At 48.2% G+C, this 27304-nt stretch overlaps 1 protein-coding gene across 10 annotated transcripts in view; it reads right to left on the bottom strand.

The window, feature by feature from the left end:
* The window catches only part of CACNA1E (calcium voltage-gated channel subunit alpha1 E), a 490987-nt gene extending 479112 nt beyond the window's left edge, over positions 1 to 11875 (bottom strand). For all 10 annotated transcript variants that reach the window (XM_021102616.1, XM_021102615.1, XM_021102620.1 and 7 more), the window contains exon 1: positions 11435 to 11875. The gene's annotated coding sequence lies outside the window, so the exon portion shown is untranslated. The remainder of the gene's footprint in view (positions 1 to 11434) is intronic.

Below are 27304 nucleotides of genomic sequence, written 5' to 3'. Positions count from 1 at the left end.
TGCAGCAGTAAAATCAAAGATCACTCATCAGAGATCACTATAACAAATATAACAATAATGAAAAATTTGAAATACTGCAGGAATTACCGAAACGTGACACTGAAACATGAATAAGCAAATGTTGTTGGAAAAAATGGTGCCAAAAGAGTTGCTTGACAGAGGGTTGCCATAAACCTTCAATTTAAAAAAAAAAAAAATCAGCAAAGTGTAATAAAGGGGCCTAAGTGAGCGATGAGTTAGGAGGCTGTTGTATGGTCTAAGTAAAAGACAATGATGGTTTCGGAGTTCCCGTTGGGGCTCACTGGTTAACGAATCTGACTAGGAACCATGAGGTTGCGGGTTCGATCCTGGCCTTGCTCAGTGGGTTAAGGATCTGGCTTGTCGTGAGCTGTGGTGTGGGTTGCAGACACGGCTCGGATCCTATGTTGCTGTGGCGTAGGCCAGCGGCTGCAGCTCTGGTTGAACCTCTAGCCTGGGAACCTCCATAGGCCACAGAAGCGTTCCCAGAAAGTCAAAAAAACACACACACAAAAAAGATGATGATGGTTTTAGACGAAGTGAAGTGACAAGGGGCATAGAGAAGAGTGGATCAAGAAGCATCCAGGCAAGTAGACTGACAGGATTTCATATGATGGCCTCAGGGCATGCAGAGGCATCGACAGTGAGCCTGGACTGGCTGGATGAAGGTACCATTTGCCAAGACAAGAAAGCTGGAGGAGCAGATGTGGCTGGAGTGATCAAGAGTTCAGTCTCAACTACTCATCCTGAGATGCCTCTGAGACAGCCAAGACATTGCTAAAAGCTGATGGATGGAAAGATCTGAATCTCAGAAGAGATGTCTGAGCTAGAGGCATAAATCTGAGACTTGTGATCAAGTGTTTGAGTAATGGCCCTGTAGGTGGTTGTGAGAATGTGCCTGGCAGATGTCTAAACAGGATGCTTAACTGACCAAGAGCCCCAGCTACTGGGCTCTGAAATCCATCACTAAATTTGCACAGAGGGAGCAGGACAGGGACACTAAGGCAGGCCCAATTCTGGGAGACCCAGGACCCCTCTGAGGTCAAGCTGTGGGGCTTCCCAACCACCTTGCCGAGCATCCTTGGATCGCAGAGCAGGCTGCAACCCTGGCACCCACTCTTCTTCCCTCTACCCTTCACTCAGGGTCAGACTTGCATGGTGTTCTAAGCTCTTTCAGCCCTTCCCGGCTCCTTCCCCATTACCTTTCCTATGTGTCTCCCCCAGTAAAATCCTTGCACATTTAATCTGATCTTGGTGTCTGCTCCACTGAAGGACCTTCCCACACTGAATCTCGCCTTGACCCTGACTTACTTTAGGCAGTGGAAAAACAGCAAATGTGTTACAGGCAGAGTCCTGAAAAAGGCTTGTGCTTTGGGGATTGCCTTCTCTCTTGCTTCTGGAAACCCTTCCACAACCGTGAGAACAAGCCTTGGCTAACCTTCCTGAGGATGAGCAACCGAGAGGCACCAGGAGTTCCCTCTGTTGTGCAGTAGTTAAGAATCTGACTGTAGGAACTCGGTTCACTGTCAAGGTACAGGTTGGATCCCCTGCCCAGCACAGAGTTATAAGATCCAGTGTGGCCACAGCTGTGGTATAGGTCGCAGCTGGGGCTTAGATTTAATCCCTGGCCTGGAAACTTCCATGTGCCACACGTATGGTCATTGAAACAAAAACAAAAACAGAGAGAGGGGGCTCCAGCCATCCCAGCTCTCTCACAGCCTCAGATAATGACCCCCATATGTAAAGGAGGCCAACCTAGACCATCCAAGTCCAGCCAAGCTGGCCCAGGACAAACAAACCACATCCAACCCAGAGTATTGTGAGAAATACTAAATGTCTGTTTTGGACACTGAGTTTGGGGGATGACTTATTATACTGCAAAAGTAAACAGATGGAGGAGACTAGGGCATAAAGATGGTGTTCAAAGCGATGGGAATGAGTTGGTCCTATCATGGATTCATGGGTCCTGCCCCCAAGCTCTCAACCCAAAACTTTTCATAGGAGTCTATCCATTAGCCCTTTTGAAAGTTTATTTAGCAAAGACTACATTCCAAATAATGTACAGAGGAGCCATGGGTACACAATTATAATTGAAAAGAGTGAAACAAAGTCTTTCTCCCAAAGGGAAAAAACAGAAAACCCAAGAAAACCTTTCTTCAACTGTCTTTACATTAAAAATTACTGGATACAAAGTTGGCAGGACTATAGAATCTGCCTAGATTCTTCAGGCTTCATGGGAACACTTTCTCTCTCTCTCTCTCTCTCTCTCTCTCACACACACACACACACACACACATATCCCAGGGGGCATCTATCACAGCCTTCAGTCAACTCACCACTTTCTCTGAGAGGAGTTGATGGGTTCTTGCTGTCCCTTCCAAATCAACAAATGATGACTCCATTAAAATCATAGTTGGTGAGTACAATGCCCCAATCGCAGGGAAGATGGTACCACAACAGAGGGAAGGAGAATCAGGATTTGCCAAAGGTTCCAGGGTGGCCTCTCTACTTGTTTATATAGTCAAGAAATTTATTAGTCACTGCCAAGTACAAAGCATTTAGAAGACATAGATAAAAGATTCCTGCTGTCAAAGATTTTACACTCTAGGAAAAGGCTGGCAATGATAACTCTACAACACAAGACTCTGAGAGAACACAAAGGAAAAGAATCTAGTGCAGGTTGAAGAGGATCAAGGGACTCTTCCTGGAAGAAGTAACTGAGTTTGGCAGAAAAAGCAACTCTGAGCCCCTTGGGAGAAGGGGCTTGGAAAGGTCAAGTTGAACTAGCACTGGTAAAGGCATTAAGGCTTCTTTGAGGAGGGCATGTCTAGGTTACTGCTGTAGTTCAGGAGTGGGGAGTACAAGAAGAAGTTGAGTGGAAATATCCTGAAACAAGACTCGAGAGGCAGGCAAGGGGTTAGACCATGAAAGGCTTTTATACATCATGTCATATATACTTTATTCTGAAAAAAGGAACCATAGGATGACGTCAAAAAGAAGAATGACTGCTCACATCTGCATTTTAAAAGATGGCTATGTCCACGGAAAGAATATGGATTTGAGGAAACAAGACAGGTGCAGTAGAGAACAGGAGAGAAATGATGGATGCAGTGGGAGTGGACGGAAGCAGAAGGGACAGAATTCTGAGGCATTATGGAGGAATTATCAGCAGAACACCCTCACTAACAAAATGTATGTGAGGGAACAAGGTAAAAAGGAGGAGGAAGAGTCACAGATGACATCCATATTTCTGGCTTGGATAACTGAATGGATGGTGGTACCACGTGCTGAAAGAGGCTCTCTGAGAAGAAGACAAAATTTTGTAAATAATGATGGATTTAGTGTGGGACAAGGTAATGCTGAGATACTGTGGGGGCACTGAAATAGAAATGCCCAGTGGTCAGCTGAAGAGGAATCTGAACACTCAAAAGAGAATCCTGGGTTGGAAAACAGATTTGGAAGTCATCATCGCATGGGTGACGGCTGAAGCAAAGGAAGGGGTTGATGTTCCTCTGGGACCCAAAAAAGTGAAAAGGGCCAGGATGGGGACCAGAAAGCACCGAAGGATCAGTCGCTTGGTTCCCGTCTGGAGGAGGAGGAACCCAGCCAGAGCTAACCAGAGGAGAAATTCCCCAAGCAGTACCACCACGGAGCTGCTGTAGCTCTCTTCTCAGAAGTCTATTGTAAATGGCCAGGAAAGCAATGAGCGCTAAGATGATAGTGATTAGTAGCAGGTGTCTCCAGAAATATGTGCTTTTTAATTAGGGGTCTAAACCTCGGAGTGATTCTGGCTTTAGAGCCAGTGCTTGATTCTAAAATGGGCTCCACCACCTATTGTGATCTTGGATTCTTTGTTCCTACAAAAATAAGAATAACAACTCCTCTCTCTCAAGAAGCATAAGATGTACCAAGTTTCTTGCACACCCCTTCATCTATGCTTCTAACAGTGGTTCGCAAACTTTTGTGCATCAGACTCACCTGAAGAGCTTGGTCCCAGCCCCATGTCCTGATTCAGGATGTCTGGGGTGATGCTGATGCTGCTGGTCCAGGAACCACACTTTTGGACAGAATGTCCTCCCTGAAAGCCCCCTACCGCATGAGTGAATACTTACTCATATGTACCCCCTAAAATCTGGTCTTGCAGCCCTAGAGAAGGGCCGTGGGATAAGAGCTCTAGGTTTTCAGCACAGGAAGCATGACAAAGCAATGGGAAGGTGAGGGACAGGGACACGGTCTTCTCCCTCGGCTGTCACCAAAGACATCTCAAGGGCCACAAGTTGAGTGATTCACACCTGCGTGTTTGAAAAGCTGTGACTCACTGGATTCAGTAGGTGAGCTGCATTGACTCAACCCACAGGGAGGGTGACAGGGAGGGGAGCCGGTCCGCAGAGCCACAGGCAACAGGCAGCAGAATGGACGCAGGTGTCCTGAGCACCTGCTGAGCCAGGTCCCGGACTGGAGACAAGAGAGAGGTACAGCGGGCCTGGAGGAAGGCAAAGGTTGTAGAAGCATGGGAAGGGAGGCCTTCCACCCAGATGTGGAGGAAGGGAGCCCGTGGCCTCTCCTCACAATTCCAGAGAAGTTAGCCTCTGCTCTGGGTTAGGAAGACCCTGAAAAGCAAGATAAGGAATCTGGACTTTCCTCAGGAAGTCTACACCCACCGTTTTGCCCGTCCCTCTCCATCCCCTCTGCCCTGATGATGTCCAGGGAACCTTCTCTACTCTCCATGGGCCACTGCAGAGAGAGATCGCCAGGAAAGTCCAGCGGTGGCCAGAGTGGATGGAATACTGCCTTCTTTCAACAAAGGCCTGTCACAGACTTCATTTTATTTCTTAAAAATCCCCTCTGAACTCCCAATTTTATTTTATCACATTAATTTATTTTCTTTTTTGGCCACCCCTCAGCATATGGAGTTCCCGGATCAGGGATCAGATCCCAGTTGCAGTTGGAACCTAAGCCACAGCTGTGGCAACACCAGATCCTTAACCCACTGTGCCAGGCTGGGGATTGAACCTGCATCCAAGCACTCCAGAGATGCTGCAAATCCCACTGCATCACAGTGGGAACTCCCTAATTTTATACACATAATTTTTTTCAGCCCATGTTTACTACCATGCTAGGTACTGAGATTCCAAGTAATTATTAGTCACAATCCTTGCCCTCAAGGAATTTTGCCTAATGAGATATAAAATGTGCTGCATTTATTATACAGTCTATAAAACACTTCCATACACAATTGTACTTGTTCCTCAGAGTGGCCACATTATGAGAATTGGTGATATGGATCGAATTTCATTTTGGCCATTCTGATCTTCAGCTTAAATATTACCTCCTCAGAAGCCTCCCTGACACCCAATCTAAAGAGCTACCCAATCAAGTGCCATGTCACCCTATATTAATTTTCTGACTGCCATGTACTGCAGTCTGGTTTATTTTGAAAAAATTTACTTGTCTAGTTATTGTCACTCTCTTCCTGCAGTAGAACAAAAATTTCACGAAAGTAAGAAATGTGTCTGCAGTGTGCACTGCTGTATTCCCAGTACCCAAATCAGTGCCTGGCCCAGAACAGGCACTTAGGAGACAGACACAGCTGCAGAAGGAACGCGGGTGGGAAGAAAGGGTGGGGGTACAGGAGGGAGGGAGAAGCAAGGAGAGGCTATGATTTTGTGCACTAAGTGGCAGAGCCGAGGCTCACATCTGGGGCTTTGCCCCTCCCCACCCCCAAGCCCAAGCTCCTTCCCCTCCTTGGGGAACCCTGGGGGTCACTCTGGGCCAGAGCCCAAGGGCAAGGTTAACAAGATGACTCTTCTTCACGAACCCAGCATCAGAGATCTGGCACAAAAAAAAAAAAAAAAAAAAAAAAAAAAGGAGCAGGGAGTTGGGTACATGTTCACCTGTCATGCCTGCTCTAAAGAAGTCATCAACTCTGTCTGTAGGATGCTTACATTCAAGAAAACATCAGTCAAGGACCAAATAAGTCAAGAGAGATTCAGTGTATTTTCTTTCAAGAGGCAAAAATATAACATGTTCTCCACCACTTTTTAAATTAAGAACAAAGAAAAAAATTCCTATTCAGTAAATATAGCAAACAAAAAAAAAATCTATTGTATGACTAGGTAAGAGAGAGAAACAAAGCATAAAGGGAAGGAGAGAGAGAATGCATGGGAGATAAAAATCACAGAAGAGTCATTGCTCTTAAAATGGGAGAAGGCTCAGGCAATGCTGGGTCCAGGCCCCTTCTCTCTAAGAACAGGCAGCTCAACTTATGTGTTGATAACGTGGTTGGCAAGTGATTTACCCCTGGTCTATAGCCAGTCAGAAGGGGGGCAAGAGTAGATAACACATAATTAGATCAAAGAAACCAAGACTTCTTCAAAGGCCTGTACTTAGAGCTAGAAACCAATTATTTGAGAGTAAGAACCACGTCATTTTTCATCTTTATTTCGCCATTTCTCCCATCAAAAGGCCTTGTACACATTTGATTCAGGAGAGGGGGGACCCCAAAAGATACATAAAGGAGGCATAAATGCAGACATCCTCTGCCGAGAAGAAACAGAGAGCTGGGTCAAGGTACATTTCTGCAACTACAGTGGTATTTCCATCCTTAAAAGGTGTGTCCATCAATGTAGCCCTAGATTTTGTTACTCCGGTTAGAAATTAAAAGGCCACACGGGGCTGGATGCCCTGCCCTGCCACAGGCTGCAAGGCCTGCTGTGTATCCAGGACAGCATGCCACCTTCCTCCTGCTGCGCCCCAGCCTGGTGCCCTCCCCCAGTTCCCATTCAGCTGCTGCTGCCCCCATTCACCCTACAGTGAGAGTCTGGAGCCTTCTCTCTTTACCGCAACACCAAGCTAGCACTGACAGGGAAAGATGTTTTCTCAAGTATGGTCAGGGTAGCTATAAAGACTCGGTGATTCCAGAGGATGAATCTTCCAAAATACTACTCGATGATCATAGATAGGAAGGCCGTTCCTTGGTAAAGCCCAACTCTAGAATCTCATTCATTGCTGCTCCCCCCTCCCCCATTCATACAGGTACAGCAGACAACAGAACCCTTTAGAATCCTCATGTCAGAGATGAGGATTCCACCCCTAACCTAAGTGTTCCGAGTTATGATGACAGAGCCACCACACATCGTTGCTTTGCCAGGAAGTTTCTTGATTTGCATGTAAACCCCCCCCATCCTATTACAAAGAATCTGTAACAGGATTTCTGGCTCCAAATGGCTTTAGAGTTTGTTACCGTACTATGGCCTAGATCCAGGCTTCCCACCACACTGCGAGGGCCATGAGGTCAAAGACTGACGTATCTCCCTTGTTTGTTTGTTTGTTTGCTTTTTTGCACACCACCTTCTCCCAGGGTCCTGCCTCCCACCCCGACCCCTCCGCCAGGGCTTAGCTCATCATTCAGGAAATATTATAGAAGCTGGTTAGCATAGTGTTGCGTTTCCTGCTCTTCCCAATTCTCTGTCACTTAGTGGGGATACAAGGAAATAAGACTCCTTGGGGATGCAAGGTAACATGAGGCAGGCAGGAGGAAAGGCTGGATAAGCCACCCCCATTTTCCCAGACCAGAACTGGGCTGAGGCCTGCCCACAGGAGACCAGGGCATCACGGCTCCTCCCCAGGGTGCCTCTTTCAGTGCTCCCCCCACCCAATCTAACTCCTATCCTTCAGCCCCTGAGCTCCCCCACCCCCCACCCAGGAAGAGGAGGCTGAGAAGGTGTGCCTCTGCTCAGGACTTATGGAAGCAGAGCACAGAGCTACCCCTGAGCTATGGGCTCTTCAACCGCTGGAGCTGGGAATACCTGGGGGGGCCTCTGCCCAACCTTTATTTTCAGGCACGTTAAATGAGGCCCAGGGAGGTTCTCACCTTGCCCAAGGTCACAAAGCTCCTTAATGGGCTGAGCTGGTCAGAAGTCAAGTCACCTGGGCCAACGCTCCATTATCCAGCTCACGCCCACTGGATTAATGCCATTTTCCCCACGCAGGCTGTTCTGGGGCTGGGTGATTACAGTGCTACAAGGTAAATAGGAAGGATGAATAGGTGGAAACCCTGTCTAGAATTACCTACTTAAGGCTCTATTTTTGCCTCAGTGATAGAAAAAAGGATCTAAAGGACCTAAGAGTGTCAGCTGGGGACCTTCAGCTTCCCCAGCTGGTCTATAGAGTTACTTCTGGGCAAACCAAGGGTTGCGAAGGCTCTCTTCATATCTAGGCTGCAGTCAGTCTCTGAGACAACCAGACTCAATCAAATGTGATCCTGAGAGAAGAAGGCTCCCATAACTAAGGTGAAGACAGACCCTAGATACCAAGTGGGAACATACGCTCTGCTCATCCATGAGACAATGCTCCCACCCTAGGCGTTCATGGGCACAAGAGAGGGGGACCCAAGAGAGGGAGTCCTCCAGGGATGGTCCAGGTGGCAGGGCAGGGGGTGGGGCCACAAACTTCACGGACACCAAGAAATGACAATGTGGACAGAAAGAATGGGGCAACATGAGTCAAGAACCAGACAGGATGGATGAGCAGACTGCCTAATCCACCCCACTCTGAAACCACCCATCATCCCCAGGGCCCCAAACACACAGGACCAAATGTGTGAGCCTAACAGGGACCACATCAACTGCAGCACAGAGAGGTACCATTCCATGAAGGAATTCAGCTGGCCACTGGGTGAACCTGAGCAAGTTACTTCACTTTTCTGAGCTCCAGTTGCCTCACCTATAAAATAGGGATACTGACCTAAAAGCACTGGATAAGCATTAATGATATAAAGTATGGAAACTTCTTGCTCTAGTATCTGGAAAATAATATGCACTTCATAAATGATAACTAAACTTTTGAGGCCCATGGGCTGCTGGGGGGATGAAGGTGTGATCGACACAGCCTCTCAGGCTCCTCATCACTCCCTCACACAAGCCAGGAAGGAAAAGTCAGGTACTTCTGCGCATTAGGATGCTTCTTGAACATGAGTTTCTCAGTTCGAAACCCAGACACATATAGGATTTTTTCCTCCCCCCTCACCTCTCTCACACACAACACACACCCTACCCCAGCCCCAGGAGAGCTGAGGAGTTATGACAGCAGGGATCCAACTGCTCAACCATGTGACTGACCGTAAGGGTCACTGTATCTCATCCAGCCATCAACCTAACACCACAAGTCCTGGCAGAAGGACAGCCTCCTGGGAGCCCATGCTTATAAATATCACAAGCAAGCAGACAGAGGGATAGAAACATACACATCTTTTCCACCTAAATCACCTTCTACTTGTAACTCCTGCAATCAAAGCATAAAGTTCCATTGGAGGAGTGGGAATTGGAGGAAAGGTTTAGTGGAATTGAGGAAAGAGAAGTCCATCAAAGGAAACAGATTCATATTCGGCACTGGCTTCCCCCAAGGGAACTGAAATAAAGTCCATGTGCAATCTGAGTCAAGAAGAACCCCACCAGAAAGGAAGGTGCAAGACCCACATGACACAAAAGCATCTCATGCTCCTCGTGGACTGTCCCTCTGCCTATATTATCACTCTCAGGGCAATCGTTCATCCCGATCTGTCTAGACAGTCTCTCTTGTCCACGTCTAATTACTGTTAATGTCTCTGTTTACTCTCAAAAGTGTCCCGGCTTGAACAATAAATTATATGATTACCCAATACTACAAAGCGGTAGGAAAAAAAAATCTTAGCTGGCCAAAGACATAGCCTGTGAGAGAAGAGCAGAGATGGAATCAAAAAAGAAAAGATCATCTCCTTCTGGGCTCTAGAGATGGCTGCACACCCTGACAAGACCCACACGTGTGCAGCAGAGGAAGTTCTATTATTTTCCATTAGAATTCCTTTTGGGAGTTCCCGTCGTGGCGCAATGGTTAACGAATCCGACTAGGAACCATGAGGTTTCGGGTTCGGTCCCCGCCCTTGCTCAGTGGGTTAACGATCCGGCGTTGCCATCAGCTGTGGTATAGGTTGCAGATGCGGCTCGGATCCCGCGTTGCTGTGGCTCTGGCATAGGCCGGGGGCTACAGCTCCGATTCGACCCCTAGCCTGGGAATCTCCATATGCCGCGGGAGCGGCCCAAGAAATAGCAAAAAAAAAAAAAAAGACAAAAAAAAAAAAAAAGAATTCCTTTTGGAACTGTCAACCAGAAGTTTCCTCCGGTGCATACCCTAGCTCCCAGCCCCAGTAGAAAACACCCCTCTTCTCTAGTTCTGATGTCAGTTGACATAGTCATGCTCTTACTTAAGTGTCAGAAACCTCTTTTCGTTCATGAAAACACTCCTCGAGGTGCAGGTCTTCCAGCCTCTTCTCTGGACTAAGCTGCTTGGCCCCTCTAGCCTTTCCATTGACTATGAGGTCTCTGTGACACTATGAGGTTTTGGTCCCCCAAGAGTAAGAACAAATCAGTGTTCCAACACCATAGCCTCCAAAGGTAAAAGAGAGAGTGAATCATTACAATACCCCAGACCTGGATCACTCACCCACCTACGCAGCCTGAACCACCTGCTCTGAGTGGCCACAGAGTCACAGACCCAGTGAGAGGAAGGATTCCTCCTTGGGCAAGTGGCCAAACTGCCACCTCCGTCCCTAGAGTGAGACAGAAGCCTGGATCTCAGGGGGATGGGGTGCGGGGTCTCCCATCATTCTCTCCTGGGCATGGCACAAAGCAAAGAGGCAGAAAACTGGGTGTTCATCCCTGGAAAAGAAGGTGCAACCACCCTCTCCCAGAGAGACGCAAACCCTGTCAAAAAGCAAGTCTCTCTAAATAGCTCGGCTTCTTCAGGGCACTCCCCTTCCTCCTCTGAGCCCTAGTTCCCAGGATAGGGTTCACTCGCCCTCCCCACCGACCCCAGGCTCTAGAAACAGCCCAGCCTACCCAGCACCAATCCCAGGACGCTTCCAAGGGCGCACCCAGCTTCCTTCCCAGAAACTTCGCTGGAACCTCAGCCCCTGCTCAGCAAGCCCTCCGTTGGAGTGGCCCCTCCACAGAACTTCCCGGGTGCCAGGACTGGCAGAGACCCGGCTGCTGCCGACGGGCACCCCCTCCTCTGCGCTTGGCTGCGCTGCCTCGGCTCCCACGCTGCCGGCTAAGCAAACACGCAAGCACGAACGAGGTGCCAGCCCTGGGTACCCTGGCAAGGGGTACATCACTCACACCTCGAAACGCCCAGCGCGCGGGGGCTTTCCCACGCCCGGGAAATTAACACGGAAGTTGCAAAGAAAAGGGCAGCGCGCGGAGAGGAAGAGCCAGCCGGCTTAGGAGAAGGTTTGGGCAAACTAGGAATCTCCACGGTCCACGCACCCCCAACAGGTAGCAAGACCAGGGAGCCCGGCGCCGGGGAGGGCAGCACAGCCCCGCAGAAAGCCGGCGCCAGGGCGCAGACGACCTTTCCCTGGGCAACAAGAACCCGGGCTTACCTTGAATTAACGCAGAGTCCCGCGCTCGGCTGAATGAGGAGAGTGCTAGTATTCCGGAGACATCACTGAATTATTTTAAAAGGGCACAAGGGTAGGGGAAGGGGCACGGGGAGAGGGGGTAGGAGAGGTGGTGAAATGGAAGGGGGAAGAAGGAGGAATGGGGAGGGGGAGAAGGGGAGCGGGGAAGGAAGGCAGGAGAAGGGACGGGAGAGAATAAAATAAATGAGAAGGGAGACAGTTGGAGGAAAAAAAATCTGCCTCCGGCCCCCACCGTAGAAAAGAAATTTCTGACAATCAGAAAAAGAATTCGCACTCATGCCACCCCAAAGGGGTCACACGGCGGGTAGCGAGGAGACGAGACGACTGGAGCTGTACCCAAACAGAGGAAGAAACAGCAGTCGGGCCAAGCTGCACGGCGAGGCGGGAGGTGCGGAGAGGGACGCGGGCGGGAGCGGGAGCGCGCACATGGGCTGCGGGCGGGGCCGGGGGCTGGATCGCGGGCGGGCGGGCGGGCGGGGCTCGGTGTAGTAAAGGCTCCTGGAGGCGAGCAATGTCGGTCGAGGTTTCCGCGGAAAAGTTCAGTGACCGCAAACTTCCACGGGCGATTTCCAGTCGAGAACGCCAAGCCCGTGTGTGAACGGGAGCGGCTGCTCCCAAGGCTCCGCTGCTGGACCTCACCCCGCTCCAGGGTCAGGCCTTTGCCTGTCTGGGCAGGGAAACCGTGATGGAAGCGCACGATTGCATCTGAACAGAAACAGATGCAAAGGGGTCTTCCAGGATCAAGAGAGGGGAAAGTGTGAGGGGACCAGTCGCTGAGCCAGATGCTACCCAAGGGAAGGGGACCCCAGCCCTAGGGCGGGGCATCTCTGCTGCCTCTGGAGGGACCTGGAGGCGCTCTGAGGGTGGCAGGGGGGCCGGCTGTGGGCTCAAAGGATGACCCTGTTCCCCAGGGGTAGTTAAGGAGCACAGAAAATTAGCAGCCCTAAAAACAGGCAGACTGGCATCTGATCTCCAAGGCTTTCTAGAGGCTCCCTCTCCCATTTTTCTGGCTCTCTGCATATCTTTTCTAGCAGAAACACCACCCAGAGCCATTGATGGTGGAGACTTCAGGTCCCACCAGCCCAATCTCTTCAGTGGAAGGAGAGCAGAGGGGCTTTGCCAGGTGGCTCTACTCAGCTCCCCACCTTCCACCAACAATTCAGATTCACAGAACAGAAGCGACGCAGAGAGACAGAGGAGGAAGCAGTAGGACTGAAAGGGCCACGAAGAGAAACAGAAAAGAAGCAGGGGACGAGAAGGAAGAGAAAGGAGAGAGTTGGCTCCCTTGTAGCTCTGGTTCCTTAGACCCGGCCTTGGCTAAGAAAGATGGGGCAAGTCTTCTACAGGCTTCTTTGGGGGTCATCAGAGTTGAATGAAGACAGTCAGCCTCTCCTCCTTAGCTTTGAGTTTCCCATGGTTGAGAGCAGGATTTTATTTAGTCAACGTTGTACCCAGTATATCCACCTACCCAGGGCCTGGTACATCTCGGAAGACATGCACTGAAGGAATTAAAAGGCCACAAGGCCACTGGCTCCTGTTCCCCCCCGCCCCCCGCCGCCCCCCACGCTTAGCTCGGGATGGGGAAAAGGAGGTGACGATCAAGGACCGTGTGGTCTCCTTGGCTCAGTGCCCACCTCACCCCACGAGCTCTGGGTGGGAGGGTCCAGAAATTCAACCCCAGCATCACCTAAGTCCCCCAAATTATCATCAACCCTGAAGAGAAGTGAGTCTGTCCTCTATAAATTAGATTTTTGGTAAACCCAGCCTTTAGCCCTGATAGGAAAAACTGTTCCAGCATTCGGGGGAAAAAAATCAGGGCTATACATCAGTTTTTCAGAGGCTGACAGATTTTTGGAAAGTCTTACAGAGCAGGTTCCGTATTAAGATTTTTTTTTTCCAGTTCAGGCATCAGAATACAATGGGAGCCTCTCTGGTGGAGGAGATCCTGGGCCCTGAGCAAAGGAGGTCAGAACCCTAGGCCTGGGGAGTCAGCAGCCCTGCCCTCAAGGGAGAAGAAACAGAGTGGGGAGGACACAAGGTAGAGATTCCCCCACTAAATTTAGAAAACTCACCTCAGAATCTATTGACTCTATTAGAGGGAAAACTCACCTCAGAATCTATTGACTCCATTAACCCCCAAAGGGACACTTGGTGCCCCACCCGCAGCATAAGGACACACAGGCACAGGGCAGTTATCAGCTACTGAGGCCCTTCTTCATCAGCCAATAAGCAGGAATAATTCACATGACAATGTTTGGGTTTCTTTTTTTAAATGAAAAAGTTTAAAGAGCTGGGATACCAGAAGGCTGATGGTTTTCCTGGCTTGGAATCTCCTTAAGAGAAGAGCATCCATACTCGCCTCCCTCCTCCATCAAAACAAACAATGACTGTGCCCACAAACAAGACTCTCCTTGACGGCCCACTCTTATTGATGGGAGGGCGCCATGCTGCCTACTGGATGGCTCCATGACAGATACCCTTTACCTGTCTGAGGAGTGACAAGGGCAAGCCCGGATGCCCCAGTAGAATCCCTCAGACACACCTGCCACTTTCTTTCTTGCTTCTCTGACGAGTAACAACTAATTCAAACAATACGGTGCCCTTTCGGATATAACAAAAATATTGGTTTGAGCTCTTCTTTCATTTGAGTTGTGGCTGCTGTTCAGCGCCTCTTGCTCTAGGCAGGAGGTGGGGAGAGTAAGCTGGGATGCAGGGACTCCGGTTAGCACACTAGGCCCACATGCCTCCAACTCTTCACCCAGGCAGATGCACCTCCTCCCCACTCCCAGGCGGCAGCTAGACCCGGCAAGGGGGTCCGGAGGGCTCCGTGCTCAAGGTGCTCACACTCTCATCTCTTGAGCCAGACCAGCCACAGAGCACCCCGGCCTGCCCTGCCGGTGAAGACCTGTGCCCCCTACTGTGCCCTACGCCCCCTAGCGGGACTCCGTGCTGGGGCCCTGGCTTCAAAGAAAAGACCCTGCTTTAATAATTCAGCCTGCTAGAATGCCATTTAGTAGCCATGGCAACCAGTTCCCTGACATCTAGTTGTAGGCAGGATGTGGTTAGAAGGGAAAAGAGAAGGAGAAAAAGAGGGAACGGGAAAAGGAAAAGAAAGAAACCCAGCCTAGATTATATCTAAACTTCGCCTGCCTGCACTCCACGCAGTGAGCCGCCCAGGAATCTCAGCCGTCAGGGCTCTCGCTAGCTCTCTTCCCTCGTCTCTGATGCCCCTTTTTCCTCTTATCCTTTTCTAGCTCTTTCCGTGGCAAACCTACTGGAAGCCAGGAGATCTAGATTCCTTGCCCAGCATTTTAGCTAAACACCTGTGTGACTCCAGCAAATACCTTTCTTTGCCTTGGTTTCTTTATCTATAAAACGAGGGGCTTGTAGATGTTCCCTAGGGTTCCTTCCACCGCTGACAATCCCTGATTCTCTGGTCCTCTCTCTACTCCACTCATCTCTCCACCTTCCAGCCTTTCCTCTTGGTCCAGCTGTCTCTGTCTCTCCATCTTTGTTTATTTCCGGTCGCCATCTTTTTCTCTCCTCTCTCTTCCTCTCCCTCCCTTCCTCTCCCATTCTCTCTCCCTCTCTCTCTCACGCCATTTGCCATGAGACAGTTCTTTCCACAACATTCCATTCCCCTTTGCTGGAAAGTATCCCATCACCTCCCTTTACCCAGCTAATTCCCCCTCATCTTTCAGGTTGCGGATCAGACACCAGTTCCTACAAGAAGCCTCTGTGCCCCCTTTATCAGCTCCCAGAGTGCCCCAGAGTGACACCTATTGAACTTTTTCTCACTGTACTGTTGGTACCTCAGCTGGCACGCGAGCCCACTAAGGGCAAAAAGAGCACCTCCTTCACAGCTGCATCCCCGGTGGCTGCCATGTGGGGGGCATTTAGGAAGTATTGGTTTTACATGAAGTATAAAATACCTCAAATCATGGGTCTCCGGATCACTGCCTGTTAAAGACTCAAGGCACATCCCAGAAGTGGCGGGGGGGAAGCCACAGTGGGAGCTCACTTGAGTCCAAGCCTCCTCCATACTACGTGCATGGGGTGAAGGAGACCTCCTTCCCAAACTGTTCTGATGAGCTGGGGAGCCAAGAGCAAGGGGCCCTGGCAGACATTTTGGTGAGACCATCTGGAGTGGAAGGAGCTCCTGGAGGGGTTGAGAACGTGCGCCAAAACACCCCCAAGTGGGCGATTCCCTTCCGCCCATCTCTGGGGTTGCTCTGGCACCACCCAGGGAAACTCAAAAGGTGACTATACCACCGTGCAGCAAAGGGAGTTCCCTTCAGGGTATCAGAGCTTCAGGCAGCCACCTGACAAGCAAATATCCTGCAGCCTTTTAGCATAACTGCTTCCTTTCTTCTGGGAGCAGAGCCATGAGGAAGGCAGCCGGACAAAGGGATGGGGCTGCCAGAGGCATGTGGGCCATCGCAGAGGAGTTGGGGAGGCCCTGGGCAGTGTTTCAGGCCCCTGCTGGGAGGTGGCAGGGAGGGCTTCTGTCATCCAGGAAGCAGCTGCTTTGAAAAAAAGAGGAGTTCCTGGTGGCCTAGTAGTTGAGGATTTGGTGTTGTCACTGCTGTGGCTCAGGTTCAATCCCTGGCCTGGGAACTTCCGCATGCTATGGGCACAGCCAAACAATAAAATAAAACAAAAATTTTAAAGGAGAAAAGAAAGTATTCTTTGATAGTCATCTTTTGATGGACCAACAAGACCTACCCATTTATGAAATCTTGGCTGTAAATATGAATGGAAGACATGGGTTTCTTCCCACTGCTCCCTAAGGAATTCTCTCTCATTCACACATTAAAGAGGAGTAACAGAGCCGAGAAAAACATAGACACACAAGCTCATATTCCTGTGCACAGAGCTCCCATTAAGTTCAGAGGGAAGCACAGGGCCAGACTCTGCACAGTGTGCTGTCCCCATTCATAAGCCAGAAACCCACGCCCGCTGGTCTGAAGCCCCAGCCTTCACATTGCTTGGTCCCCAAATAATCTTTAACCCAGACGGAGCTGCCTTACTGTCAAAGGTCTGCCAAGTGATACCCAGTCTTCCTGATATCATGCACGTACTGAATGACACATTTCACTAGCAGACTTCCAGGAGCTGCCCCCACCACCCGCTCCTAGTGTCACATTCTCACATCAGCCCAGGCTTCAGACAAAGGGAATGCTTTAAAGCCGAAAGCTAGAAGAGAAAAAAAAGACCAGCACAGACCCTGAAGGAAAAAAAAAAAAAAAAAAAAAAGACATTCCTTTGTAAAAATGCTATCCCCAAACCCGATTTGCATCTATACTGGATTGTTTGAGAAGCTCAATATGGACTCACGCTGAGTTTTCCCATTTCAGGGGACTCATACCTCCCAGCTGGGGAAAAATCCAAGTCCTATACACTTCTGTGCAGTAGAAACCTGATATGGGAAAAAATAAGTTAACAATCCCCCTGTATCCCCAAACATGCCATCACATCACCCTCTACTAAGTTGAAAATGCACGTCTTCTCCCACATGCTCTGAGCAGCTCCGAGTACAGCACCCAAACATTAGGACAAACCTACGCTCTTTCATCACCCCAAGAACAGAACCGGAAAGCATGTGGCAGCAAACGCCCATGCTAATTCCATCTGATGTACACACACACAAACTGTCAAGGCATCACACAAACACACCCCACATACACAATGACTGAAACCTGGGCACATGCACACATACTCATACATATACATTGCCCACCTGGGACATGTGTGTGTGAGTGTGTGTGTGTTTTGTTCAGAGGCTGATGATGCTTTGGATTATGAGGTTTCCATGGTTACCTTCTGTGGAGGGATGTGGGGTAATTGAACTCTTGGGGTTCACCATTCACCAGATGCAGCTTGCTCACTCCTGCACGTTTATTCGCTAAGTGGCTTGCTCTGCATTTTATCACCACCAGAGCTTCGTTTTAGTTTCAAGTCAAGTACAAGTACATGGAAGAGCGTCAAGGGCTCTGGCTTTACCTTGCAAGGACGGTACTGGCAACTCTGACTTCAGCATGTGGATTACCCTGGAAGAGTCTCAGATTAACTAGGGTCCAGAGGCAGCCAAGGTCATACAGAACCACCTTTTTTCCCCCACGCAAGAAAGACAACCACCCCAGAATGGGTGAGAAAAATCATATGTGCTAATTCATAAAAAGCTCTAAGAGGATAAAATCTAAGGATCCAAACCAGCATAAACCACAGGGGTGAGGACAGGGATCTAACACCATGTTTTCTCTCCTTTCCAGGGCGCTTCCGAGGAGGCCTCTCTAAATGGTTATCTTACATCGATTTAGAGAAAAGTAATTTCTCAAGAGCGTGTTAGCATCAGACATGGTCCCATCTATACACATGGGAAACTGCCCACATGGGCTTGACAAATAAAATTCTTCCATGCACATTACCTTCTAATGTCTCGCTCCCTCTGAGGAATCTAACAAGACAAACAGAACTGGGAGCTGATCAGGGAGTAATTGCAAGACTCTTCTTCAGACTTCGCTGACCTAAAGGAATAAAGAAATGAAATAATTTCATGTAATCAATCAATGGAGGAATATGGTAGCGTTCAGGCCAAGGATGGGACCAGGGAAACTCACTGCACTGAGTAGTCATAGGAGCCTGGAGGCCTCAAGCAAGACTCTTAGCTGCCCTCAGCCTCCACATCTTATGTTTCTATGATTCTTGGTTTCTAAGGGGTTTCAAACTGAAGCCCTTTGGCCTATTAATTCAACATGTGGTACAGAGTAAAAGGGACCCAGCTCAAGTGCTAAAGGGGGCACCGGAATGGTAGTTTGAGATAGAAATTGGAATTATTTTTCCAATGTTCATACTCTTTTACCTCCTCCATCTCTACACTAAATTTTCTCCTCCAACCCAGAATGGGCAATGTCTATGAATCAGTAGGAAGAAAGCAAAAAATGAGATGTAAATGAACATAGTATGCTTTCGATTTGGATCCAACTATTTACAAAGCAGGATATGAAACTGGACACATTCACGGACGAAAGAATGGTGCAGATAATTAACCACGTGCAAAAGAAGACCTCGTAGGCAAACAGCAGAGGTGGGACTATATCCCCACACAGAAGAAAAGAACGAGAAGCAATATAATCACCATGGGCTTCAATGGGACCCACATTCTCCATCCCCCGGTGTTGTGGGCTGAATTGTGTTCCTTCCCAAAATTCACATATTAAAGTCATAACCTCCAATAGGTGACTGTATTTGAAGATAGGGTCTTTAAAGATGTGATTCAGGTGAATGAGGTCACTGAGGTGGGCTCTGGTCCAGTACGACTGGTGTCCTTATAAAAAGAAAGCAGGACACAGATGCACACAGAGGGAAGACCAGGCGAAGACAGAGAGAGAAGACGCCACCTCCAATCCAAGGAGAGAGGCCTGAGGAGAAAGAAATCAACCTTGCCAGCACCGTGAGCTCAGAGTTCCAGCCTCCAGAACTGAGAGCAAAGAGCTTTCTGTTTAAGCCAGCCCGTCTGTGGTACCTGCTCATGGCAGCCTGAGCAGACTCACACAGCCCGAGACCAAACTGAAGAGGTGCCCCGAAATGAGATGATGAGGAGTGATCACGCAGGCTCCAGACCATCTGCGATTCACTGTCTGCTTGGCCATGAACTAAATAACACGTGAGCTTGGGCCAGTTGTTTAAGCTCCCGTGCCTCAGTCTCCTCGTCTGCATAATACGGATGACACAATCCCTTTCTGACAGGGCGACTGTGAGGGATGAAAGAGGTAGTGCCTGTCAAGTACTTAGACCATACCTGGATCATAGAAAATGCTCAATAAATATTATTACAAAGACAGCCAAAATTGAAGTTTTTTTGAGTGGCCACGCTTGTGGCATGTGAAATTTCACACGCCAGGGATGGAACCCATGCCACAGCAGTGACCCAAGCCATAAGAGCAACAACTCCAGATTCTTTAACCCGGGAACTCCAATTGACGTTTCTTTTTTAAGCTGGAATCAAGTCAGGTATCTGAGTTGGTCCTGCCTGCAGACAAGGAAATGGGTAAGATAACTTCCCATGCCCTCTCCTAGCTCTGAAATTACACAGATGTCTGAGAACCACCTTGCTCCCTTTCAGGGAAGGCTGCAAATTTGAATCCTTAAATGCCACACATATTGATTACTTTAGGGAAGATCAGTAACCCAGGAGTTTTTTCCAAACTGTCACGGTCCATGAACTGTTTCCCTTGGATGCCCGCATTCCTCCCCCATAGCCCACTGGAGGCTTCTCACTCTCCATCCCTGTGAACACATCATCCCTGAGGGACCTTTGAAGGAAGCCACCCTCCAGGTCTCTTCACTCCAAGGACAACTGGTCTTATTTGTTCTCCACCCTGTCCTTGTGGGATGTGTGGAATCGGAGGAGGCAGAACCAAGGTTTAACCTAATGACACCAGAATAGCACAGGCAGGAATTCATGTTCATTGATCAGGAGTGGATGGTGGGTACAAGGTCCTGGAAACAGTGGGTGGTACTCCCAGCAGCCTCTGCCTGGGCCTCATGGATGCTCTGATGATGGCTCACCAAATGCCCCCTCGCTTTCTATCACCGAAACCCTGGGCTACCAGGTCAATTGCCCCCTTTGGGGCCTTTGTTTGGTTGCTCTTGGTTCTGCCCTGCAGTCTCTTCAGCCACTGTTGCCCTCAGGAACCATGGCAGGAAAACCAGACCTACAGTTCTAGGGACTCCGGTAATACCCAGACTTCCATGGGCCATATTTGCCTAAAGAGAAGTTTAAGGCCAAAGAAGCAGCATTTAGTTCCCATCCTCCAAGGCATGCTGAAAATGGCAGTATGTTATTCACAGAGCTCAGTGGTACCCAAATCACCTAGGCCCAGGGTCCTTGAGTAAACAGCAGATGCCTTATCAGAGGAAGAGTTTAAAATGTTCTCTTCCTGGAGTTCCCTGGTGGCCTAGAGATTAAGGACTCAGCATTGTCACTGCTGTGGTTCCAGTTACACTGTGGCTTGGGTTCGATCCTTGGCCTGAGAACTTCTGCATGCCACAGATGCAGCCAAAAAGTAAAACGAAACAAAAAACAAGCCTTTTAATTAAAAAATAAAAAAAAACAGCAGTTCCCATGTGGCACAGTGGAAATGAATCCGACTAGTAACCATGAGGTTGCAAGTCTCATCCCTGGCTTGGATTCTGTATTGCTGTGGCTGTAGCATAGGCGGCAGCTGCAGCTCCGATTCAACCCCTAGCCTGGGAACCTCCATATGCCACAGGCGTGGCCCTGAAAAGCAAATTAATCAATTAATTAATAATAAAAAATAAAATGTTCTCTTCCCATGCCTAGAGTATGCACTTCCCTGGAGCCTGACTACAGGTACAGCTAAGCAGATGACCCACCACTTCTCCAGTATGTGCCAACCCTGCCCCTCCAGGGAGACACTCTTAAAATGCAGTTACAAGCAAAAAGACAAGAGAGAATCCATGGCTTTCCAAGCCCATGGAGACTGAGGACAGGAGAGAGAAGAAGCAAAAACAATAAAGGCATGAAAGCTTTGTGCAAGCAGTGTGTGTCCTTACTTCTCTCACCATCCAGAGGTAACAACGGCATTGGCATATTTTCAAAGAACTTTGGGGGGAAGGAAAGTACAGCTATTTGGACAGGTGACTCTAGCTCCTTGTCCACTAGAAACTAGTAGTTTCTGAGGGACGCATTAGCTTTTCCTTCCCAGAAAAAAAATATAAATAGCCCAATTATCAAAACAGAAGGGTTTGGACACTTTACTATCACATCCTTACCTGGAATCTCCCCCATGGCAAGCCCTTCGAGTCTTGTAAAGCACCTCTTTGGGCTTCAGTGTCACCTCACTGGCTTTGCTGAATGTGGCACCTTCACTCTTGCATCGGTTGGCTCTGGTGTACGAGTACCTGTTTGAGTCCCTGCTTTCAATCCTTTTGGATGTCAGAGTTCTATTGTGGCTCAGGGGGTTCAGAACACAACCAGGTCTCCTTGAGCATGTGACTTCCATCCCTAGCCTCGCTCAGTGGGTTAGGGATCCAGCATTGCCACAAGCTGCAGCATAGGCTGCAGATGCAGCTCAGATCCAGTGTTGCTGTGGCTGTGGCATAGGCTGACAGCTGCAACTCTAATCCAACCCCTAGCGGGGGGACTTGCATATGCCTCAGGTGCGACCATAAAAAGGGGAAAAAGGAAAAACTTTCGGATGTCTCCCTAGTAGTCAAAATAATGAATCATATGGTAATTCTATATTTAACTTTTTGAGAACCACCGAACTGTTGCCACATTCTCTTTTTAAAAGTTCTCATCTGCAGAACCTTCTCGGGGACAGAAATAACACCAGATTTCCAAGAATTCCAAGTTGTACCTGGGGTGGACTGCCTTAACCCTCCTGTATCCACATCGTTTGCTGTGTAGCTTGGTGGACCTTCCCACAAGAAGGCAGGGAACTCTTCTGGGTTTTGACATGGGCTCAGCCACATGACTTGCTCAGGCCGACAAGATGCCAGCAGACGTGACACCTTAGGACTGACCCCCAGCCCCTCTGCCACTCCCGTGAAGAGAACACGCCCTGCCTGGCCCAGTGGTCCCAGGAGGGACAGGAGGGATGCGTGATGCAGAGCAGCCCAGCTGCTATAACAAGAAGCAAAGCTGCCCCAGGTGACCTACTGCTCCTTGAGAAGAAAGGGTTATTGTTCTCAGCTTCTGAGTTTGGGGGTGGCTAATGACAAAGTGTTATCATGGCAGTAGTAAATGCCATCTACTGTTTAGCCTACATGTCAGTGAGAACAACATTTCTGGCGAATAAATAAATGGCATGAGAATCTCATTGGCTTAAGGATTTTTTTTTTAAAGCCACCTGAATTAAAAGCCCGGCATCCTCTGTGTCTCTCAGCTCTCTGGAACTACCTGTGGGAGGGCCTTCCTAGTCTGTTTTCTTTTTTGTTTTCTACTTGACCTTGTCATCAAGCCTTGTTAGTACCAAACTCAGTCTGTGAAAGAAGTTTAGCTTAACGTAAAATGGGATGTGCCAAACCAAACGCATCAATTGAGTAACTCTTTGGAAGGCTGTGATTGGTTGGAGCTCTTGCAGATCCAGAAATCTTCGTAAAGGCCAAGAGGGAGATGGGCTGCTGCCTGAGATGCAGCCTGAAAGGCTCAGCAGAGTCATTGCCACTTAGAACCTAACCTCAGCTGGGCAGTTTCAGAAACTTAGTTTTGTTGGTTTCCTTGAAATTAACCAGTATCAGGGGGAAAGTCGCATAAACCAAAATGTCCAGAGGCTGAAAAGTAGAATGCAGGTTTACCAATTTACACCTAGGAGGTTGTGTTTTCTGAGGCCTGGAGGAAAGTACTTACATTCTATAGCCAGCATACCTCCTTCTGGCTCTCAGCATATCTGCAGAAACAAATTAGTCTTCAGAAGCTACTGCGTGGTGAGCACAGTCATCACAAAGGAAGGAGATCAGTGTTGGTACATTTTAATCTGGGCTATGGAAAATCCTAGTAAGTATTCTCATCCCAAAATAGAGCCCGATTCTAGGAACCAAACATTGGCGTAATGTTACCCATCTTCGGGGCTAGTCCTCTAATCAATCAGTATTATCTTGGTAAAAGCAAGAAAATGATAATAATTTAAGAAATAAAGCATAAAGACCTGAGCCACCGCTGGATTTCTAAAGTTAGGACAAATATCTTATCACCTTCATCAAATCCCACCAATTCCCATCCCTAGGATATCTCTGGACCCCAAGCCCTCTGCCATGCCTGCAGCCAGGCCACCTTGCCCGGACCATAGCACTAGCCCCTCCTTGGTCCCCCGGCTGCCACTTTGCCCCCTCCATTCCATTCTAGAACCACACTGCCTGCCCCCCACCTCAGAGTGATTGCTCTAAATCACAGACCAGGTCACATCCTTGCTTAAAATCCTCCAAGGTATGAATGGAGAAAGAAAATGTGGTATATACCTACATGAGAATCAAATTCAGCCTTAAACAGAAATAAAGCATAAAACATCATACAGAAGTATCACATTATTATTGTTGTTGTTGTTGTCATTGTTATTATGTATATGGATAGTAAGTGTGAGCAGTGCCTTGTAGGCAGTATACTGAACTGTCAGTGAAGACTCGGTTTCTTATCACAATTTTGTCAATCAAATTACTGTGTGATATTGGGAAACTAACTATGGAACTCTGGGCCTTGAGCCCTGATTACCATGTATATAATGCTGAGTGCATTGAACTTAGCATCAAAGACAGTGATTTGAGTGGGGGCAGTGTGGACAACAGGTGCTGAGATTTCAGACAAGGGAGAAATCAGTGAGGTTTATTCACAAGATGGTCGGGAGAAAAAGCACATGGAATAAAACACAGCCAGTAGCACTCCTGGCAAAGCAATTTAAAAGTATATCCTATCGGGTCAGGAGGCAAACGGATGGACACAGAATGTCCAAAAACCACTTGTGACTAAAATCACAATAATGTAACTGTAGTTGTTGAGCTGAAGGCACCCAGCTTAGAAACTCCTTGGGCTCACAGAGACTTTGGGTTAACAAAAACAAAAAAGTCAAGTTGACATTTAGCATACAAGATAAGAATAAAGTGCTGCTCTTATTCAATGTTGTGACCCCATTTTATTGATATTAAATTTTAATTTCAATTAAAGTATCAGGATCATGCCCCAGAATTTAACTTGGTTAAGTCCCTAAGCAGTTGAAATAGCCATGTTTACTTTCTGGGCAATTCTCCTCTTGGCTTTAAGCCCCTCAACTTAAGTTGAAATCTTCAGACACCCAGGTTCATTACTTACCACTTTCTTTTAAAGCTCCACTCCAATATCTGGCACTGCATGCTCTCTCTCAGGAGACTGGAGCTGGTAAACCCCCCTTGTCCTTCCTGGTGTGCTCTCAGCAGGGTTTGAAGACCACCTGCTGTGAAATTTGCAGGCATTCTTTACCGCAGCAAACCCAGAGCTGTCAAAATGAATTCCCGGTTTCAAGTTCAGCTTAACTCTACTTGGACAACATGCCCTTTGCTAGCACTGCTGGGCAGGTCAATTTAAGAAATGCGACTCAGAGCCTCAAAATGATTACAGACTGGCAGAAAAGACAGGACATGTACACCGGAAGTTGTCAGAAGACCACACAGGGGACAATACATTTCACAGACACTTCATTCCTAAAGAGATTTCAAAAGAATGCCATTAGTGACACTTAGAAAAGGCTTTATGAAAAAAATTAGAATTAAGAGACACCGTAGGAGTTCCCGTCCTGGCGCAGTGGTTAACAAATCCGACTAGGAACCATGAGGTTGCGGGTTCGATCCCTGGCCTCAAAGCTCAGTGGGTTAAGAATCTGGCGTTGCCGTGAGCTGTGGTGTAGGTCGCAGACGAGGCTCGGATCCCGTGTTGCTGTGGCTGTGGCGTAGGCTGGCGGCTACAGTTCCAATTAGACCCCTAGCCTGGGAACCTCCATGTGATGTGGGAAGCGGCCCTAGAAAAGGCAAAAAGACCAAAAAAAAAAAAAAAAGAGAGAGAGAGAGAGAGACACCATAATATAGCACAAATGTTATGCAAAAAAACAGAAGATATGTGTTGGACCCAAGGAACGTCTTTCTCAGGATTTGAGAAACGGCGCGCCACCCTGATCCCCTTTCTCTGTGCCTTTGTAGACATCCTATTCCCCTGATGGAAACAAGGTGATCAGCTCAGGCTGCCAGGCTAAGAGACATCGTCATACATGAAGATTTAAAGTCATGTTGCTCAGATCGGCTCTAACCTGTTCTGCAATCTGCGAAGTCTGCTGCGCACAGACCCACCTGCTCAGAGGTGGGAGGGGTGACACCTGACCCTGTCCTGGTTCCTTCTAGCTTCATGGGCTTCAAAGGAACAAAAGGGGCAGGAAATACTCCTTCAGAGACAGAAAGCCCCAACCAAAGCCTCAACCCCAAAAAGGCAAACTTTGCCATTGATGGAGCTGGTAAATCACACTGAAAGACTCTTACGATCAAAAATAATCCCCACGGAGCCTGTCCCAGGCTGGATTCCCTCATGAACTTCAGACTTCTGGGCCTTTTCATGTGTGTGGTTGTACCCAGGGCATGCAGATGTTCTGGGGCCAGGGATCAAAACCAAGTCACAGCAGCATAGACCCTTAAATTGCTGTGCCACCGGGGAACTCCCCAGGGCCTTCACGTACTAAAAGAAGTTCTGCTTCTGGTATGGAGGAGTAATTGCTCACCATAATAATAATAATAACAACAACAACAACAACAGCTATAAACCCTGGGGGAACACTACCTGGGAACTGTGAAGACTGAGCAAAGGCAGGCCTGCACCAGAGCCACAGCAATGCAGGATCCAAGCTGCGTCTGCGACCTACACCACAGCTCACAGCAATGCCGGATCCTTAACCCACTGAGCAAGGCCAGGGATCGAACCCGCAACCTCATGGTTCCTAGTCGGATTCGTTAACCACTGCACCACCATGGGAACTCCAGCGCATGCCTCTTTTGAGGGGAGGAAAACTTGGAGCAAATGACCAGCATGGAATGAGCTCCCCACTTTTGTGGCCCTCCCCTGAGAGAGACCACAGCTGCAGCAACACTGGTGTGGGATGGCTTAAATTCTGGTAGAAAGTCCACTATCTTTCTGACCACAGGAACCATGCAAAGGAGCCAGGACAGCCAGGGCTGCCAGAACTCCAGAAAGGAAAGCACAAGCAAAGGAGAATCTCAAATTCTCTCTGTAAGCCCAGCTCGAGTCTCTGCTTGAACCATGCATACGCGGGAGAAACTGAAAGCAGATTATAGGTATGGCTTAAAGAATTGAAGATCCGAGTCACAGCCAACATGGGCAAGAGAGCTGGCAATCTCAGTCTAAACCAAGTTAATCATCTGTTAAAACATCACCACTCCTTGGAAAAATATAACAGAATGCAGAGTCGACAATACAGCAGTCATAAGATCCAGGGGACAATCCCAAATTATTCAACAAGAGAAGACTCAGGAAAATGTGACCCATTCTCAAAGAAAAAGATAATCAACATATGCCAACCATGAGATGATCCAGACATTAGAATTCTCAAAGAATTTCAAGCAACTGGTATACCTATAGTCGGTAAGGTAACGGAAAATTGCTTGTAATGAACTAAAAAGTAGGAAATATCTGTGATGAAATAGACATGACTGCTTATAGAGAAAGTCCTCAGGAAATTATAAAATATTTCCTGGAGTTCCTGTCGTGGCGCAGTGGTTAACGAATCTGACTAGGAACCATGAGGTTGTAGGTTCAATCCCTGGCCTTGCTCAGTGGGTTAAGGATCTGGCATTGCCATGAGCTGTGGTGTAGGTCGCAGACATGGCTCAGATCCCACATGGCTGTGGCTCTGGTGTAGGCCAGCGGCTACTGCTCTGATTAGACCCCTAGCCTGGGAACCTCCATATGCCGCGGGAGTGGCCCTAGAAAAGGCAAAAAGACAAAAAAAAAAAAATTTCCTAAAACTAATACATGAACTACAGTAAGGTTTTAGGATAAAAGATTAATATTAAAAAAAAAAAGAATTCTTATTCTATATACTAGTAGCAAACAATTAGAAAAATTAAAAAAACATTAAGTGTGTATTTATTGATAAATCTAAGACCAAATTATACTTACAAAGGAGGGCATGGAAGAATTTGTAAGGTGATAGGTAGAACTTTATGTTCTGACAATTCCCATACAGGACAACCATTAAAAAGCAGAGGGAAGCTGGAAAGAATATGTGAAAAGTAAAATAAGCTCACTGAGCTGCCTTACTGGAATTAACTGACAAT

The sequence above is a fragment of the Sus scrofa genome, chromosome 9 (assembly GCF_000003025.6).
Source record: "Sus scrofa isolate TJ Tabasco breed Duroc chromosome 9, Sscrofa11.1, whole genome shotgun sequence".
In the NCBI taxonomy this organism is placed as follows: Eukaryota; Metazoa; Chordata; class Mammalia; order Artiodactyla; family Suidae; genus Sus; species Sus scrofa.
This window is presented reverse-complemented; position numbering and strand designations above follow the sequence as displayed.